This window comes from Morus notabilis, unplaced genomic scaffold, assembly GCF_000414095.1.
Source record: "Morus notabilis unplaced genomic scaffold, ASM41409v2 Scaffold292, whole genome shotgun sequence".
NCBI classification, from domain to species: domain Eukaryota; kingdom Viridiplantae; phylum Streptophyta; class Magnoliopsida; order Rosales; family Moraceae; genus Morus; species Morus notabilis.
In genome coordinates, this window is record NW_010361625.1 from 1 (window position 1) to 11,918 (window position 11,918).

At 36.6% G+C, this 11,918-nt stretch overlaps 1 long non-coding RNA gene across 2 annotated transcripts; it reads right to left on the reverse strand.

The window, feature by feature from the left end:
- Positions 1 to 22: 22 nt before the first annotated feature.
- Positions 23 to 1,640, reverse strand: LOC21411571. 2 transcript variants are annotated; one of them, XR_002902390.1, is made up of 3 exons: positions 1,367 to 1,640; positions 874 to 1,082; positions 23 to 382 (listed from the first exon to the last, which is right to left on the reverse strand). It is a non-coding gene; the product is annotated as an uncharacterized LOC21411571 (long non-coding RNA). The 2 variants fall into 2 exon arrangements; XR_002902389.1 differs by having other exon boundaries at positions 874 to 1,114.
- Between the last annotated feature and the right edge of the window lie 10,278 nt (positions 1,641 to 11,918).

Sequence of the window (11,918 nt, forward strand, 5' to 3'; positions counted from 1 at the left end):
TCTTTAAATAATGCATTGAGAATCGTGGGTGTCTTGTTTTTCCTTGGCAAATAACCTAGAGAATCGTGGATGCTCCTATATCTCAGGACCATAAAACTTGCCCATGTTTCTTTTCAGTTGGAAATCATCAATGAAAGTCTGGTTTCTGCAATTGTTTGTTTGGAAGTAACTGTCCTCCTTTCTCTGTCTTTTCCTCACGTAGTACCATCTAAGACTTTTCCAATGCAACAGTGTATAGCGTGATGAACACCCCATCAAAAGCAAGGGTCTTATTGTTGGCTGCATCTTTCTGCCAACAAACTGAGAAATCAAACATTGCATTGAAGAGGCCCGAAGGAATTTTTCTAGTCAAAGAAATTTCCCGGTTGAACTGCTCTGACATCTGGGAGTGAGAGAGAATGCTGTTAGTTACTGAAATACAGAAAGCTATAATACATTCGATGAAATCTCTTAATACCAATGGTTATTAAAGTGCCCAGAAAGAAACATCCATCTCCATTTGATCACAATTATACGTGAACATGGCAGGTAAATATTGAATGACAGGTGGATCTCACCGATCCAAGTTTACTACAATTGGCGTGTATTCCTTCATCTCTTCATGATTTTTCCTCTTTTTGGTACGCTTTTAAATAGTGTCAAACATAGATTAGTGGGCAAATATTACTTTTGCCAAGACTTCTCATGCATAAGAATGCATACGAGTGGCAAAGGAGAAAATAAAACGACAAGTAACATATTCCCAACTTCATAGTTCATATGCATGAGAAAGCATGCCAATTTGCAGGAGAAAGTGATCTCTTATGAGTTATGGTGAGAGATTAAGAAATCATCATTAAGAATAAACGACAACAAAACTTGAAGAAGAAATACCTGTTGGAAAGAGAGAACATCGGACCTAAACCGCATTCGCTCGCCTTTATCGCATTTGATGGATTTAGAAACATTCGAGATTGTAATTCCACCGGGCAAAACGATTTCGCGGCCATCGTCTTCATCAATCTCAATCAAATGCGAAGCAGAGGAGTCTCCATCTTTGCAGTCCTTGAGCCGTAGATCCGTTCAGATGTCGTATCCCCTCCCTATCAAAAATTTGCAAAATCACAAATTTTCACTACCCAAAAGAAGAAATCAGATCAAAACAGTGCTTGCAACGACTTCACAAGACAAAACTCAGAAATCTTTTGCACAAATGCCCTTAAAATCACGAACCACAGATGAGGAAATCAAGAAAAATAAGCAAACCTTAGCCCCATAAAAATCAAATCAAAATCCCAAAAAAAAAAAATTCGTGTAAAAAGAATCTTACTTCTTTCTCAACAATAAGAATAAGAATTATTATTATAAATTACAACAAGATACCTACCTGTGGAGGCGGTCGAGGAAGCGGCGGCGGAGAAAGAGGAGGAAGTGGTGGTGTTTGAGGAGAGAGGAAATGTTAGGGTGGAGGAGGAGATAGAAGTGGGTTTGCTTGTGGGAGTTGTCGGGACGCAGCCTCGTACGCCTGTCGGAACTCATCGGCGCCGATGTGGCTGCGGAGGAGGTCAATGGAGCTCGAGGAAAGTCGAGGGAGGTCGAGAGAAAATCCACGGTTTGGGAGTGCTCGGTCGTGGGTTTGAGAAAGGGAGAGGTTTTTGAGAAACAAACTTTCATCTACACCATTAAAATTCAATCCAACGGCCACGATAACTTGAGCGGATCAGTCAGCCATTTTATACCTACCGGACTAAAGACATTTCCTATAAATATATTGTTGCCATATTCTTATAAGTCAATTACGGTCTAATATAATTTTCAATTGTTCTCATTTTATATAAGTGTCTATTTATAATAATCTTAAATGTTTACGATCTACCCTATCAAAATCTACGACTTTTAATTTTATGACGCTAAAAATATTACCAAGTGATCATTTTTTATGCCGGAAGGGTTATTGTTTAACGATTTAGTAAATAATGAATGATCAAGCTACACTTTTTTTTTTTTTTTTAAGATTCAAGAGGGTGAGACTTAAAATGATTAAAAATTAGTCAATTTGGCGTCTCTATAATTTAGGTAATCAAAACAAGTGTTGGTGTAAAAAACCCTCTTGTTAAACGACGAAGCTCTTATCTGAGAAGAAGGAAAGAAGATGGCAAAGAGAGGTTGGTTTTAGGATAAGTGAGAGACTCTAGAAGAATGAAAAGATTTTCAATAACTACATTGAAAACCGACTGCTTCTTTAGAGTTAATTTTGTGAATGGTCGCTAATTTCTCTTATCTTCCTGAAATAGTCCTTAAATTGCATTTTGTATTACTAATAGTCCCTTAAGCTCCTATTTTGTAATTTCATCTGCCTATAAACCTCTAACACTCTTGAAAATAAAGGCAAGTACTTTTAAGAGAGTTTCTCTAGTAGGACCGGAAAAAATGAATAACCGGTAGTCTTTTATTTTTCTACTATTAAATTTGTATCAAAAATTATCTGTTATACATATTTTTTTTAATATAATGTGATTTTAACTAAATTCAATGGTCAAAGGCACTACCAATAAAAAGACCTACCGGAGAAAGTATTAACTTTTAAATTTTTACCACTTAATAATGGAAAATGATCTTGTCATGCCAATTTCTCTGCTAATTATATATGCCCTCCACCCTTTCAATGACATAGCTTCATTAAGGAAATTGACCTGCTTAAATGCAACGTATCAGATTAGAAAAAAAAAATAGAGCAACATACAAAAATCATGAAATATGTCAGTGCAATGCATTCGTTCATTAACAAAAAAAGCTTTATATCATTAATAATTATATAACGTCCTTGAATAATGATAAGTGCCGAATTTCATATCTTTTTCGATCAAGATGTCCATTTTTTTTTTTTTTATTCTTGAGTACTTTTGCGTTTTAATTATGTTTTTGTGAGTCAAAGAATAACTTGGAACCAAAACTCAGCAAGTGAATGAAAAAAATATGTCCATGTTTCTTTATTTGATTCTTGAGTATTTTTATGTTTTAATTATGTTTGTGTTTTATAAGTGTTTTAGAGGTCAAAGATTGACTTGGAACCAAAACACAGCACTCCCTACATATAAAATATTTTATGTCAATACTCGAACAATCTCTATTGTCAATTCAATTGTTGCATTAATTTTATCTCCTGATAACGTCATCTTGGCCTTTAGAGTGGAAGTTATAGTTTTGAGAATGCAAAGGACACACAACCTAATTTGTTCTTTAAATGCACAAGTGATCAATTTTTATGTTGGGAAGGGTATTTTTAGCATTTAGAATTATTTAACAGTCAAATTACTTTTTTTTTTGTTTGTTAGCATTAATAAAGGAGTGGGAGCCTGTGTACAGAGTTTTTGCTTTTATTTTTAGTTAATAGAAGAAGAGAAATAAAAACTGTGAATTTCAGCAAGTGTTTGGAATAAAAGAACTTAATGGGTCAAAACCATTTTTAAATTTTCTAATAAGAAGAGAAATAAAAGTTTTGAAATTAAATTTATAATGCTTTAATGAAATTCTTGTGCAAGTTTTAAAGGCTTTTTCAAAACTGTTTTTTTAGAAGTCTCATTTTGTGATTTTGATTAGAAGCTCTTTTGAGCATTTCTGACAAATTATCCACACTTTCAAAAGCAACTTTTAGAGCTAAGAAGCTAGCTAAAAGTAACTTTTAAAAAACTCTCCTCACTAGGCCCAGGGTGTGTGTAAAAAGCCATCATGTTGAATGATGAGGCTTCATTGTGTTTCAAAAGTGAGAAAGAAGTTAGCAGAGAGATGGCGTTTTATGATAATTCAGAGACTCAAAGATTGAAAGTGTTTTTGATAATGACTAGTTAAGGACCAATTTAGTTAGTATGTTCGAAGAGAAATTTTGGACGAAAATTCAATTTTTTTTTTTTTTGGGAGAGAAGACATTATAACTAAAAGAATTAAATTGTGATTTGAACATATAAAATAAATGGGACCTGATGTATTATCAGTACTGACTATTGTTGACGGTGAAAACTGGTTAACTCGGAATTAAATCTCTCTAGGAATACTCACAGTTGTCTCTCATGAATAAATCAAGGGAAAAAAGTGCATAAAGATTAAGAACGCAAAAATTTGTAGTGGTTCGGCACAAATTCTTTGCCTACGCCCACTTGTGGATGCACTCGTATTATCATAATTACAATCTCTTGGAGTAGTAAAGTTGTGCGTAAAAAACTAAATGAAGAATTCAGCCTTTTATATAGGCCTTCCTCAAATCTGAGATCATTATATATAGTTTCCCGAGGATAATTCCCTTATCCTTAATTCTCAGGATTTGACAATTGTATTTCCATATTTGAATGTGCAAATCAAATGAATTATCTCTACAGGTTAATATCTGATCTTCTTATTTGAATTTGGATATTTAATAAGGCTTATCCGGTCCTGATTTGGCGGGATGTGATCTTAATTTGATCTCTGGTTTAATCTAATTATTGACTCCTCGACGCAGAGGCTTCAAAGGGCTTTTGTGGACTTCTCAACTTCAATGACGCAGAGGCTTTAAAAGGATCTTAAGCACTTCTCGACGTCAACACCTTAGGTCTAAGAGTGCTCCTCAACCTAGAGACATCTCGCCAACTGTTAGTTCTCGACGTCAGGGATTTATCCTGGCTTCCGGAGCTCTTGACGCGTACGACAAAAGTGGGTGGCTTGAATGGTCGACCGTGGTGCAACAATTGACCCCTAGCTTGAAATATTATGTCGTGATGTTTCAAGCTATGGCAAGTCGAGAGATCTGCGAGGCAATATCTTCATTGGTAAGCTTAGCAGTTGCTTTTCCCAAACAGTACCATCATTACTGCTGATTTCTTAGGCTGTGGAGCAGTAATGTCGATCATGTCAACAGATGGCAATCGAGAGTTGAATTTCAACTGTTGGATCAAGTTTCATTTTGGTAAATTCTCCGCTTCATTCCCTCTTTTTGTTTTCCTACATCAACCTCGTAGAGACTGCCTTTCTTTTATGCTTTCGCGCTAGCTCGTGATGATACCTACATGAGAATGGTTAGAAATAAAAGAATACGAACTAAGAAACTTACCTTTGCTATTTGCGTATTGTTCTGAATGCTCGACTCCACCCATTCTTCTATCCTCAATCGCCAACGTAAGAGTCTCTCACCAGATACATCTAAGCCTCGACCTTCTTGGATTTCCTTCTGTAAGCTTCGACCTTCCTTGTTTTCCCTTAGTACTCTCAACTCCAAGTAGTTCCTCCTATTCACTTTTCGTAGAATCTTGTCCTCTCCCTCCTCATCCTCATTGACATAGTCAAGTTCGAGGGTCGGAGCAATGAGATGGACCAAATCGGGACAAACCTGATGGTTGTCTTCGACACGGAAAAACTCGCCTCTAAAACCAACGCAGGGGAGAGGAATAAGGCCTTGCGGGAAGTAGGGGACCTTCTTGAGGAATTAGAGAAGGTCAAAGCGCAAGTGGATGAGGCTAACTGAAGTAGAAGAGACTGAGATCAAGTATCTGGACGAGGGAAGATTGAAGGGGGTGAGGGAGGCACCGAAGCTCTGAGGCGTCGAACATTGGAGAGCGTCCTGATCTGTTAAACAATCAAATGCTTTTTCCTTTTCACATTGGCCTCCTCCCTATTGGTTGTTCTTTAGCCTCTCCTCCTTAAAGGCTCTATCGGCTATTTTTTTTGCCTTTCCTCCTTAGAGGCTCTATTGGTTGTGCTTCCAATAGAGGACTCGGCGTCCTTGGAGGACTCGGCATTGTGAGTTCTTTGAGCTTATTTTTACTGTTGAACGTGGTCCGTAGACCCCTTTTTGTCCCCCGTGCCTAATTAAAACCTTAGTGTTTAGGTAAACATGTTATGTTTGGGGTCGACCTCTTTGAGGATTTGTAGGATAAACATCGAGAAGCCGATGTGGCATGAACAAATTTTTGAATCTTATTAATTCTGAAATAAAAAATGACATTGCAAAATGGAGGGAATAGTTTATTTTGACAATAATGCTTCAATTCTCTCGGCGTTCTATGAATGCCACTTTCATAACTGTAAGGCTATCTTTGGCTTATGAACCATCGAGGCACTGTTGTAAAGGCGTTGAAAAGCCTCGTCAGTATGATAGCCCATTATATAATGGGTATCTAACTGCCTTGTATTTAACCTTTCCACCTCCTAAGGTCATCAGATGATCTCGACGGGCCCACGATCTTCATCTTGTCAGTTATCGTTTCTTTGTCCCTGATCTCTTCTATCAGCTCTGAACTCTTGGAGTCGTCCATCGCAGATGAGTCTCTTAATTTCATCTCTCAAGTCCTTGCAGTCATTGGTATTGTGTCTGATTTCACCATGGAACCGGCAGTATTTATTCTGATCTCTTTTGTTCGGGTCTGACTTCATAGGTCCCGGTCGATGTAGCATGTTTCCTCTGCCAACCTGATTGTAAATCTCTTCCACTCCATTAGTCAACTCATGGTAAGTGTCATATCATTAGAATGGTTGAGGCCTTCCGTGTTTTCTTGCCTCAGCTTCTTTGCTTCCGGCTGATTAAGAGTCGAAGCTTCAGGTTCATCCTCATTACCATTGTCGCGACGCTTTTAGCCTTCTCGCTTCTCAAAGGTAGACCACTTCTCTATTCCATGACTTTTGTTCGATCGGCACTCGGGTTCATTGGCCTCGGCTTCTTCTTTATTGATAAATGCTTAAGCCCTCGCCAGGAACTCCCTATATGTCTGTGGTGGCCTTCGGTCGAGGTATGTACTGTATGGGATATCCTTCCTCATGCTTGCCAAGGCTTGCATTAGTGCTACCTCGTCTGTGATTCCTTCTGTGGCAGCTACCTACTCTTCAAATCTCGCGATCCAATCCTTAAGAGACTCGTCTGGCCCTTGGTAAACCCTTGAAAGGTTCTACTTCGGTAGGATATACATCTTGACTCCTATAAACTGAGTTAAGAAAGCCTTCTTCAAATCATCCCAACTCGTTATAGAGTTGGGCTTCAAGGATCTGAACCTACTCTTGGCAGAATCAGAGAGATGGTTTGTGAATGCTCGGTACATGATCTCCTCAAGATATCCGTGGAGGACCATGTGTCCGGTGTATACCTCTAAATGATCATTTGGATCATTCTTTCCGTCGTATAATGGGATCGAAGGTGGCTTGTACTTATCGGGTAAAGGGACCCGAATGATGTTCTTCGTGAAAGGATGGTTGTGTGATGTATACATCTTGGCGTCGACCTTTACTGCCTCAGCCACCTTTCCGACAACTTGTTCTAAGTTGTTTAATCAGTTACCAATCTATTTTTCCAACATGGCCATCTTTTCAGCCAAAGCCATATTCTCAGCCACGAGCTCTTCCTCTCTGGTCCGTTCTGACTCTCACTCACGTTGAGCGTTCAATTGCTCTCTTAGGTTTCCACCGTGCACGAAAGAAGACTCAATCGGAACAGCGTTTCTACGATTTCCATTCTCCTGTGGGCGATGGGGTATTTCCTTGTTATTCATCATTAGGGCTGCAACTCTCTCTTGGGCTCTTCTCCTGGGTGCCCATTGTCTGCTCCCCACAGACCTATTTAACTTGGCTGGATGAGGGTTATTATTAGCCCCGATATCACCAACTCCCTTAGCATCACTACGCTGGTCACCATTAATCTGATTCCCGACAGCGTCGTCTGTTGGGATCATCAGCACGTATTCCAGCGATGGCATTGAATTTGGCCTTTGATCACGTCTAGCGATGGCTGTGGCCATTCTCTCTACCATTGTAGTAAGGGTCTTGACCTGCTTCTGAAGTAGATCAATGCGATCCTGAGAGTCCCCGTTGGCTGTTGCATTTGCCCTGTGATTGGGCTGGTCTTCTAACCGTGCTTGGTTGCCATTGAGTGGATTCGTCTGATTCCTCCCTTCAGTTGTAGGATTTTGGCCTTCCTGGCTTTTATGATTAGTCGTCATACTGCGAGTTCTTCTCAGAGGCATGTTCACTGCTGTTGCTGGATTTGATTTCTGGGTATAGGTCCTCATTCTAGCGCCAATTGTTGACGGTGAAAACTGGTTAACTGAGAATTAAACCTCTCCGGGAACACTCACAGTCGTCTCTCACGAATAAATCAAGGAAATAAAGTGCAGAAAGATTAAGAACGCAAAAATTTATAGTGGTTCGGCATAAATTTTTTGCCTACGTCCACTTATGGATGCATTCATATTATGAGAATTACAATCTCTTGGAGTAGTAAAGTTGTGCGTAAAAAACTAAATGAGGAATTCAACCTTTTTTATAGGCCTTCCTCAAATCTGAGATCATTATCTCTAGTTTCCTGAGGATAATTCACTTATCTTTAATTCTCGGGATTTGATAGTTGTATTTCCATATTTGAATGTGCAAATCAGAGGAATTATCTTTACAGGTCAATATTTGATCTTCTTATTTGAATTTAGATATTTAATGAGGCTTATCTGGTCCTGATTTGGCGGGATGTGATCTTAATTTGATCTCCCAGTCTGATCTAATTCTTGACTCATAGACGTAGATGCTTCAAAAGACTTTTGTGGACTTCTCAACTTCAACAACGCAGAGGCTTCAAGTGGATCTTAAGCACTTCTCGACTTCAACACCATAGCTCTAAGAGTGCTCCTCAACTTAGAGACATCTCACCAACTATTAGTTCTCGACGTCAAGGATTTATCTTGGCTCTGGAGCTCTCGACGCGTACGACAAAAGCGAGTGGCTTGAATGGTCGACCATGGTGCAACAACTATTAAACTTAATTGTGAATGCCTGCTGATTTCTCGTATCTCACTATAAATTATCCTTAAATTGTCTTTTGTATTACAAACAGTCCAAATCTCATATTTTGTGATGTCATTCCATCGTTAAACCACCAATACTTTTGAAATTAAAGATAAATTTCAAAATTTGCTCACTTAATAAAGAAAAATGATCTCATTATACCCAGTTTTCTGCTACTTTACGTTTTATGACTGTTTGTATTAAAATAACTATCAATTATGCACTTAAAATCAATAACATAACTTAAAAAACGAAATTGAGATAGCTAGGTGAGTAAAAGTGAGATATTGTAGTGCGCTAACAATGTTTCGAAATTCAGTTTCATTGACTAAGTCTTAGTCATCTGGTTGGTTGGGTGATTTGTGGCAACTGGAGTCGATTGATCATGGGAGGATTAAAGCTTATGAGTACGAGAGAGAAGATTTTGGTGTATTTTGTTTTGGAGAGAAATAGGCCACCGGGGAAAGGATTGACTTTAATGCCTAAAAAATAATGTAATGTGCCAAGATCTTTGAGAGCAAATTCACATCCAATCTTATAAATAATTTGTTGAATAAGAGTATTATTACTTCCTGTTATAATAGCATCATCAACATAGATAAGCAATAACAAACAATTATCATTTTTTTTTTACATAAATAATTAAGAGGGATCTGCTTTGCTGTAAAAAAGACCAAGTGTCAAAAGATAATAAGATAACCGTTCAAACCAAGCATGGAGTGCTTGTTTCAAACCATAAAAAGATTTATTTAATAAGGAAATATGATCAGGAAAAGTTGGATTGACAAAACCTGGTGGTTGTTCTATGCACACAATTTCTTTAAGGAAACGATCTAAGAAAACATTTTTAACGTCAAGTTGTTTGATAGTACTCCAACATGAGACGATCGTGAGGGAAAGAATGATGAATTCAGACGTTGTAGGTTTGACAACGAGGCTAAAAGTTTCATCATAGTCTATCCAGGAACTTGAGTGAAACCCCGAGCAACAGCCAAGAAGTCATGCTTTGTAGCGATCGATTAAGCCGTCTTCCTTGTATTTAATTCAGTAGACCCATTAAAAGCCAACAATATTGTTGCTGGAGGTCGAGGAACGAGACGCCAAGTATTGTTGGAGTAAAGGGCCGAGAGTTCCTCTTGCATGGCGGCAAATTAACCAATGACGTGATTTAAGTGCAGTTTTAAGAGACTTTGGCTCTTGGGCAAGAATGGCAAGATCAATAAGTATAGCCATGTTAGATCAGTGAGTCACCTTGTAGTTCACGAGAAGTGTCGTTGTCATTATCTTAAGAGACTTCAAGATGTGAGCTACTAAGGTCACTTTGTCTAAAAACTTTAACTAAGTGGATCGTTTGTTGTGGAGTTGTCAATATAGGGGAACATATATGAGTACTTGCCAACTTGTGTGTCTTTGTCGTCCAAGTTTTGATGAGAATGATGATTGCTCAACTTTGAAAACCCCTCTTCTTGGCCTGAGAGGTTGTCACTACGAGCTGTGGAATATTATCACCAGTTGAAACTTTGTGAGAATAGGGAAATATTTGTTCATCAAAAACCACATGTCTAGATATATATATATATATATATAAACTTTGTTTGTTTAAAGGGTTAATGCATTTGTATCCTTCATCTTTATTATTTTGAGCAAGTGAATCATTGCTGACTTTATCAAAATTCATCAATATCCACGTATGAATTTGTGAAACACGAGTGAGATGTTTGTTTCAATAGTTCGTCTCTAGTTCTGAATCATGGTTCTTAGTTCTCTACAGTGTTTTTCTTTCACAAAAAATTTAAATTTCAAAAATCAGAATCATGAATCATAGTTCTTAATCCATGAACTAAAACATCCTAGAAAATTCTTCCTGCTACCTTTTTCTACATGCGGATTTTTGAAACATAAAAATCTTTGTGCAACCTCATTTTCTCCTAGAGCATCGTTAAATACGTCTAATCTCAAAATTGTTATAGTGAAAGATCTGTTTTAAGTAGTAAGGTTTAACCATAACTTCCCAATCCCAAACCTAGGGAAGTAGTAGTCCATCTCCTTGTAGCTTGTAGTGATGGACGTGTGGCAAAGGTTCGGAACATAACTTAATCTAATTTGGAAATTGAAATTGCACACTATTTGGGAATCTTTAAGGTGGATCAAACTATTTTGCTTCACCGGTAAAGACAATTATTTTTAATTGTTAGATTAATTTTTTAACAGTTAGATATGACTATTAGAAATTTAAACCACTATTTCACTCAAACTATACAGTGATTTATAACTTTGATTCAGGGTTTTGTGAAAGAAACTTCTTTATTTCCTTCTTTTAAACCGGTGGTTTTCTCAAAATTAGACCAGCAATTTAATTTATTATTATTATTATTATTATTATTATTATTATTATTATTATTATTATTATTATTATTATTTTACTCTACAATTGATTGATTTGATTTTATAATATTTAATCTAAAATAAACCAGTGGTTTAATATAATATTTAACCTAGTAATCCTAGTATGAAAAAGGAAGAAAGGAGACAAATATTTCTTAGAGTGTATATGAGTTTAAATTTTTACTCCTTATTCTTGATTAATATACTTTTAGTCAAATAACTATATTACTTAAAATAATATTAATAAAGAATAAGACATAAAAGTTTAGACTCATGCACTCTAAGTATAGTTCCGTAATTTTCTCTAAAAAGAGTGACGTAGTGGTTTAATCGATCAGCAAGTAAAACAGTAGTTTAATGGTGGCATGGACTTTATAACTCATGAAATGGGTACACATGAAATTAATAATAGAAAGTGGTTTAACTAATATAACTATGTCTTAATATAACTCTCTTAAAAAGTGGCACTCAGCCTGATTTTCTCAAAATTCTCTTTGTAATTTGTGGTGTGATCTTCCCATATAATAATAATAATAATAATAATAATAATAATAATAATAATAATAATGAAAGTGGTTTAACTAATATAACTATGTCTTAATATAACTCTCTTAAAAAGTGGCACTCAGCCTGATTTTCTCAAAATTCTCTTTGTAATTTGTGGTGTGATCTTCCCATATAATAATAATAATAATAATAATAATAATAATAATAATAATAATAATAATAATAATAATAATAATAATAGTAATAGTAATAATAGT